Source organism: Nyctereutes procyonoides, unplaced genomic scaffold (genome assembly GCF_905146905.1).
Source record: "Nyctereutes procyonoides isolate TBG_1078 unplaced genomic scaffold, NYPRO_anot_genome, whole genome shotgun sequence".
In the NCBI taxonomy this organism is placed as follows: domain Eukaryota; kingdom Metazoa; phylum Chordata; class Mammalia; order Carnivora; family Canidae; genus Nyctereutes; species Nyctereutes procyonoides.
In genome coordinates this window covers 20,085,256-20,093,937 of record NW_026575033.1, presented here as the reverse complement: position 1 = coordinate 20,093,937, position 8,682 = coordinate 20,085,256, and the positions used below count along the sequence as shown (strand labels likewise).

Sequence of the window (8,682 nt, the reverse complement as noted above, 5' to 3'; positions counted from 1 at the left end):
TATAGTATATTATGGAAAACATCCAAGTTATCTTACTAAACAAGCCAATACTGCTTAAAAGATTACATATAGTATGAGAACTAGTTGAAGGAAAAGTTATTTAGCATAAGTAGAAAAAAATAAATGTTGTCAGATATTTGGAGGATTAGACTTTTCTCTTAAAAAAATAAAAAAAGATTTACTTATTTTGAGAGAGAAAGAGAGAGCCCAGGAGGAGGGGCACGGGGAGAGGAAGAGAATCTCAAACAAACTTCCTACAGAGTGTGGAGACCCATGCGGGGCTCAGTCTCATAATCTTGAGACCATGACCTGAGACAAAATAAAAAAAGCTGCTTACTGACCAAGCCACCCAGGTGTCCCAAGATCAGACTTTTTGTGTGTTTCCGAGGAGCAGAATTAAGACAAATGGGAAATACATATGGCTAGATAAGAGTGGAAATTGCCTAACACCTAAGGTTTAGGTATAAATAATTTATAAAGAATTCGAATAATTGAACTTGGAATAGAATTGATTTGAGACTCTTCTACAAAGAATACTTTTCTAATCCCTTGAAGATTTAAGGGGCAATAGGAAATTCAGTAGGTAGTTTGCATGAACAGATTACACTGTATAGATTACAGATAAAAAACTGGATTCTGGGATCCCTGGGTGGCTCAGCGGTTTAGCGCCTGCCTTCGGCTCAGGGCGTGATCCTGGGGTCCAGGACTGAGTCCCACATTGGGCTCCCTGCATGAAGTGTGCTTCTCCTTCTGTCTGTATCTCTGCCTCTCTCTGTGTCTTTCATGAATAAATAAATAAAACCTTAAAAAAAATCTGATTCCTGGTATTTTAAAGATGTTAGATTTAATAATTTTATATGTAAATAGTTCCTTGGCTAAAACTTCAGAGGATATTGTATATTTCTATAGAACCGGTGGTAGCTGGGATGCCATTTTAAATCTATAAATATTTTTAACCTCTGAGGTTAGGAATTAAATATGTGTATTGGCCATTTTGTTTCACTATTTTATAGTAACTATGTAAAATGATCTTCTATTAATGCAAAGTATGCCTCCTATTCTCTGGGGACATTTTGAAATAACTATTAACTTTAGTAAAGAGGTTTTGGACTGAGAAGGGACATGCTACATTTAGGATTGTACATAGTTATGTATTGTTGAGGCAGAATGCTGTCTTTAGTATTTTCTCCTTATGAGGGAGAAGAATGTTTCTTTTCCCCATGTGGATTTAGATTATATTTTTCTCTAAAGAGTTGCGTGCTCTGTTTGTTCTTGTTTGAAGATTCATTGACAAAAGATATGAAGTGATGTTCTAGATGACTTCAGAAAGAAATTGTACTAGACTGAGGGAGTTAAAAGTCCAACCTGTACTATGCCAGGAATGACCTGCACACTTCATTCTACATAGGTCAGTAACCAAGATGTTGTGTGATGTACTAATGTTGGAATAGTATGTTCAGATGTGACTGTACTTTTGGGGTCGCTAAAGAGTCTATGTATGCATCCTAGTTTCCTTGAGTGGACTTCAAATTCTCATAGTCTACGATCTCATTGAGGCAAATACAGGGCCTAAAATGGGGACCCCTCTTTGGTTCGGTTATTGAGACCTGATTTTTCTTTTTTTAAGATTTTATTTATTTATTCATGAGAGAGACAGAGAGAAGCAGAGACACAGACAGAGGGGGGAAGCAGGCTCCACGCAAGGAGCCCGATGCGGGACTTGATCTGGGGCCGGGATCACACCCTGAGCCAAAGGCAGATGCTCAACCGCTGAGCCACCCAGGCATCCCAAGACCTGATTTTGACATTAGCTTTTCTTTAAAGGCACTCTCATTGGTTGGGTTAAGCTAGTCCCTTTCACAAAGAGGCAAGATTGATATTGAAAGACAAGATAGTGTTCTAAATATCCAAATGAAGGCACCTTCTCAAGGAGGATTGGCTAGAGCCTTTGAGCTCTGAGAATAGCCATGTATACTGTGATTTGTAAATTACTGTGTTGTAAATCTCTCATATAAACTAATTCAAGCTTAGAAAACCTCTCTTCAAAAACTACAAACTGTTTTCTTCTGTGTTGGAAAACTAAGTGAAGGGTAAGTGCTATGCCTGGAAATAATGATAAAATGCAGGCAATGACAAATCTCCTTTTCAGACTCCCCTACTTCATCCTAGGACAGTGTGCCAGGAATAGATTGTCCTAGAATGGTGGATAGTTTAAGAAATGCCAGAGGTTATTCTGAGAGGTAAGAGCATAGAGAATATCAGTAAAGATCCAAAAATATGCCTGAATCAAGACACAGAATAATGCAAAAAACCCCATGAGATGCTGCCATTTCTGATGACTCATTAGGAAATACTAAGGGTGCTATGGTGGCCATAAAAATGCTGCCGTAAGAGTATCCCATTCAGACAGCCTGCTGCAGAGTATAGTTGACTGACAGCTCAGCCTAGCTCTCATCTAGGTCCACCACTGAGTCTATACCAAAGCTGTGATTCTCCCAAGATGTCAGCTATCATCTGGGCACAGTAAAGGGACTAGTGCCAGAACAATTTCGGTGATGCCCAGCTCATCTAATAGATTACTTTAGCTTCATAACTCCTCATTCGTCTGATCAAAAGTTTTCTAAAATGGAGCAGCAGTCTGTGACTCTTCTCATCTCATCCTTCCTCTCCGCCTCCTTCTTTTTTTAAAATTTAAATTCAATTAGCCAACATAGTACATCATTAGTTTCAGATGTAGTTTTCAATAATTGATCAGTTGCTTATAACACTCAGTGCTCATCACATCACATGCGCTCCTTAATGCCCATCACCCAGTTACTGCATCCTTCCACCCATGTCCCCTTCAGCAACCCTCAGTTTGTTTCCAAGAGTTAAGAGTCTCTCATGGTTTGTCCCCCTCTCTGATTTTTTCCCATTCAGTTTTCCCTCCTTTCTATTATGGTCCTCCGCATTCTTTCTTATATTCCACATAAGAGTAAAACCATATGATAATTGTCTTTCTCCAGTTGATTTATTTCACTTAGCATAATGCCCCTAGTTCCATCCATGTTGAAGCAAATGGTGAGTATTCATCCTTTCTGATGGCTGAGTAATATTCCATTGTGTGTGTGGTGTGTGTGTGTGTGGTGGATCATACCTTCTTTATCCATTCATCTGTCTAAGGGCATTGAGGCTCCTTCCACAGTTTGGCTATTGTAGACATTGGGGTGCAGGTGCCCTTTCATTTCACTACATCAGTATCTTTGGGGTAAATACCCAGTAGTGCAATCGGTGGGTTATAGAGCTGCTATTTTTAACTTTTTGAGGACCTCCATCCTGTTTTCCAGAGTGGCTGCACCAGCTTGCATTCTCACCAACAGTGTAAGAGGGTCCCCCTTTCTTCAAACCGTCACTAATATTTGCTGTTTCCTGTATTATTAATTTTAGCTATTCTAACTGGTATAAAGTGATATCTTCGTATCTCCCTGATGCCCAGTGATGTGGAACATTTTTCATGTGTCTGTTGGTCATTTATATGACTTTTTTGGAGATATGTCTGTTCATATCTTCTGCCCATTTCTGGGCTGGATTTTTTGCTTTTGGGCTGTTGAGTTTGATAAGTTCTTTATAGATCTTGGATACCAGCCCTTTATCTGGTGTATCATTTGCAAATATCTTCTCCCATTCTGTAGGTTGTCTTTTAGTTTTGTTCACTATTTCCTTCACTGTGCAGAAGCTTTTTATCTTGATGAAGTCCCAATAGTTTATTTTTGCTTTTGTTTCCTTTGCCTTTTAAAGATATATCTTGTAAGAAGTTGCTGTGGTCGAGGTCAAAAAGGTTGCTGCCTTTGTTCTTCTCTAGGATTTTGATGGATTCCTGTCTCACTTTTAGGTCGTTCATCCATTTTGAATTTGTCTTTGTGTACGGTGTAAGAGAATGGTCTAGTTTCATTCTTCTGCATGTGGCTGTCCAATTTTCCCAGCACCATTTATTGAAGAGATGGTCTTCTTTTTTCCATTGGGTATTCTATCCTGCTTTGTTGAAGATTAGTTGACCAGTTGAGGGCCCATTTCTGGGTTCTCTATTCTGTTCCCTTGATTTATGTGTCTGTTATTGTGCCAGTACCACACTGTCTTGATGATCAAGATGCTACTATGAAGGTTGTAGACTCAAATGCTGATAATGGTTATTCAAAATTAAATTTATGGAATACCCATAAAGTAGGCTGAATTGGAACCTGTAGACAGTTTAAAAAAAAACAAACTCTATAACAGTAACTTTTTGAAGACCTAGAATTCTGTTGTTTTCATGCAAATTCGGAGTTTTAAAATCACCTCCATTTAGAGGTTTCAGTTGTCACATGGCTATAAACCAAAGACCCAAATAATTTCAAATGATCACAGATACTATTTAGGTAAAAATTCTCATGTGTCAGTACTTTTTTTTTAAAGATTTTATTTTTATTTATTCATGAGAGACGCACACACAGAGGGAGAAGCAGGCTCCATGCAGGGAACCTGACGTGGGACTTGATCCTGGGTCTCCAAGATCACACCCTGGGCAGAAGGCAGTGCTAAACCACTGAGCCACCCGGGCTGCCCTTGTGTCAGTATTTTTGATACAAGAGAGCTTTGTTCTTATCTCCCAGAGTCGAAGAATGAATCTCATGGACAATAGAAAATGAGTAAGGGAATAGGAGTTTATTAAGTGAAGATATAGAGGAAGCTCTCAGAAGTGAGAGGACATGTAGGGTTGGTCTTTAATTGAGAGCCTACTCAGGGAACCTAAATCCTTTTAACTATCCATTGATATCACCATTGAAGACTAGTGAAAATATCTTTAATGGCTTACTTCCTTTTTAGAATCTGATGATTTTTTTTCTTGGTCACAAATAGCTGATACAACAAGACACCTTCCCCACCCACACCAAGGGCAGGGTGGTCTGGCTTGCTCCCTTATCTCTGGTTTCCTTACATCTCAGCATTTTTGGGATTTTTGTGAGCCTGCTTCCATGGCCCCCTGCCTAGCCCCATTTGTCCCTAACTCACTTTTAATGTTGTGTACATCAAATTATAGTAAAAAGATGACTGTAAACAACATGCAGCTCCTCTATTTTAATGAATAACACGACAGATTACAGTAAACCAAGTTTATATTCCATAATTTAGTGTAGTTCTCCCATTAGTTCACTTTGTGATGGGCATTAAGAGTATCTTCAAATCCAATAGTCTCATCATTACACCTCAAAATATCCAGGGAAAGGTTTGAGCTTGGAAGAAATGGAAGATGCTAAACCTACTGCACTATCTTGAATTCCATTTGTAATTTTAGTGGAGCAAACAGACCTTGGATGTTTCTTAGTGTGGAAAAACTCATTTTATCTGAGCTGGAAATTTTTTTCTGATAATTCAAGAGGGTGACTGGGCAATAATTGATTTTTTTTTTTCACACAAGGAAGACATTTTCAAAGAAGATCATGACTTTCAAAGGTCTACTTGCTGAAAGTTCAGTAACTGGAATGCTGTCCTTTAGCTAAGATCCCAGTCCTCTGGCATTCATCTTCATTTGCTCTGTGAACCTCCTCTCTCTTTTTATAGAGGTCAAAATAGTCTGAAGGCTTTACCTCTGTACGTCTCTTTTCCTTTCACCTTTACAAGTGCTAATTCCTTGGTAAGGTCTTCTCAAAGGACTAAAACTCACACAGGCACTGTGTGATTTAGCATAAATGGCAGATATGAGCTGAGACCAATTGTAATTTTAGTATTCTTATGAATGTGATGTAATTGAGCTTGGACATTTTAGTTACATATTTAAGTGTGTGCTAAGCATATCAAATTGAAAAGTCACCTAAAAAAGAATTTGAGCTACTTCAAGCTGGAAGAAATTAGGAAGAGGTTGTGGGATATTATGATTTATAGTAAGGTAAATATTTGGTCTTCATCTCCATTTCTGGCAAAAAGCTCCTAAAACCTTTGGAATTTCCAAAGAGATAGGAACCATGGAGATGCCTTTTGTTATGTTAACAAAGTGATTCTGGGAGACACCTAAGGGTGGGGGCTGGTTGCCAGAACCAACCATATGATTAAAGGGTTGTCAATTTCAGTCACCATTTTCCCACCTCCTGGGAAGGGAGGAGGATTGCAGGTTGAATCAATGGCCAGTAGCCAATTATTTAATCAATTTTGCCTAGGTAATAAAACCTCCATAAAACAAAAATAATTGGTTTCATTGAGCTTCTGGGCTAGTGAACACATGGAGATTGAGAGAGAGTAGTGTGCTTAGGAAGAGTATGGAAGCTCCATGCTCTTTCCCTATACCTTGCTCCATGCATCTCTTCCATCTGGCTATTCCTGAGTTATATTGTTTTATAAATAAACTGGCAATCAAATAAAATGTTCTCCTGAATTATGTAAGCCACTCTGGTAAATTAATCAAATCCAAGGAGAGGATCATTGGAACTTCTGTCTATAGCTTGTTGGTCAGAAGTACACATAACAAGCTGGACTTGCAACTGTTATCTGAAGTTGAAAGGTGTGGGATCAGTCTTAGAGGACTGAAACCTGTGGGGTCTAATACTATCTTATGTAGATAGTGTCAGAACTAAGTTACATTGTAAGACACCCAGCTAGTGGTATGGGAGGTAAAACCCCACACACTGGAATTGGAATCACAATTATTGCTTGTTAATGAATTCATAAGTGTGGGTAGGGCAAGAAAGGTAATGCTGAAATAAAAACAAGGACTGAGATGCAAAGAAAAAAATGTACTTGCCAAAAGCCTGGGAAGAAGGATTGACATAAGAAAGGCATTAGATACAGAGTATGAGAATAAAGAGGTATGGAAAAATAGCTCCAAGATATGCAGCATAGCAAGAAAATGAAGAGGAAAAAAATCTGGGATATAGATGCAAAAATACAGTTTCCAGCAAAAATAAATAATAATAAAAATTGTTGGTAGGGTACATATAGTATAAGCCTAAAAGCTGTCTTCAGCTTGTTTGTTCATTTAAGAATATAGACAATGAAACTGAAGGATTGAATGATAAATCAACTTGAGGCAGGATTTCTAAGGAAATCTAAGGATGTAGATCAAACAAGACAAAGCTAGGATTGAATCTAATATGAAGAAAATAGAAAGAATGAAGTGTTATTACATGTGATCTCTGATTCATCTTTCTCTGAACTACGGTTTCTTATCAGTGAAAGAAAAGTGTTAAGGAATTATTGCTATTAGAGACTTTACATTAGACTGACACATCATGGAGAGTATCATTCAAATCTTTAAATATTTGCTGATATCAAACAATGTAAAAAAATCAGTAATTAAGTGTATACCCTTAGAAATAGTAATCACATATTTTTATATATAAATGGATTGCCCTATACAAAAGTAATGATATTTAACTAGACCCTGCTTTTTAAATATTTTTCTTCAATAGTAGAGATAGACTTGTATAGTCCATTAACAAATTTTCCCAAGGTTCACTTTTCTACCAGAGGCCCTATTCGAATGCCAGGTGGTCAGAATCAAGAGTTGCGAATTGACCTCTACAAAGATTTAGCTCAGTCAATGGGAAAATCAGAAGAAAAAGTAGCCATTTAAGCATAGAATAGAAAGAAAAATGTTAGCTTGGTTTTAACTGGTTTGACTCAATTTAGTTACTTAAAACTAACCAACAAATAATACCAATTGCCAACCCTCCCATCTCCACTTTCCAAGAAGTAGAATAAAGAGCTTTCTCTTTATTTCCAATAATAAGTAGGTCAAGTTGTCTCACATTACAATTGGTGGTTGTTTCCTTTAGTGTAAAAATGAAATACTACTAATTCCTATTTTACAAGGTTGTATTGAAGAAAAAATGAGTCATCATATTCAACAACACACCTAATATATACTTAGCATCTTGAATTCTCAGCTTAGTCACTTTTAACTCATTTTGAGTTCAACTATTGGGTACTGTTAATAAACATTATTTTAAGAAGAAAGTAAAGAAGGTTGATATCTAAGGAAAGGTGTAAAGGTTGTACCCAATGAAAAGGCATAGAAGATAAGAAATCTAAATCAGCATTACAAATATAGGAGAAGGGAACATATAATCAAATAAATCAAAAGAAGACCTTTGAGAAGAACGCATGTTTTGTGAAGAAAAATGTAGTTTCAGGCAGCCCAGGTGGCTCAGCAGTTTAGTGCCGCCTTCAGCCCAGGGTGTGATCCTGGAGACCTGGGATCGAGTCCCATGTCGGGCTCCCTGCATGAAGCCTGCTTCTCCCTCTGCCTGTGTCTCTGCCATTCTCACTCTCTGTCTCATGAATAAATAAATAAAATCTTTAAAAAAAAAGGGTAGTTTCATAAATATATGTGAATTGAAAAGACAGGAAAGGGAGATTACAAATCCCTTAAGAGAGACTGAAATAAATTTAATGACAAAAGAGGTAAATGCAGGAAGAAAAATGATTGACTTATCGGTAAGTGCACATTGGTGTTGTAAGTGGTCATTGAGAGTATGACCACTGGTTGGCCATGAGCTGGACCTGGGGCCTAGGAGGCTCCTTCCCTTGTTCCCCTGTCCCTATGAGTGTGCATTCTGCATGTTTCCTTGCTCCCAGAAGCTGTCCCAACAACATAGCCTTGAGATGTGATGTGATTTTGAGACCATCTGGATGGTAAATGTGACTGAACCCAGTAAAAGCCTTTATATAAAC

At 37.8% G+C, this 8,682-nt stretch overlaps 1 pseudogene; it reads right to left on the bottom strand.

The window, feature by feature from the left end:
- Nucleotides 1-5,114: 5,114 nt before the first annotated feature.
- Nucleotides 5,115-5,539, bottom strand: LOC129504458 (proteasome maturation protein-like; annotated as a pseudogene).
- Nucleotides 5,540-8,682: the final 3,143 nt, after the last annotated feature.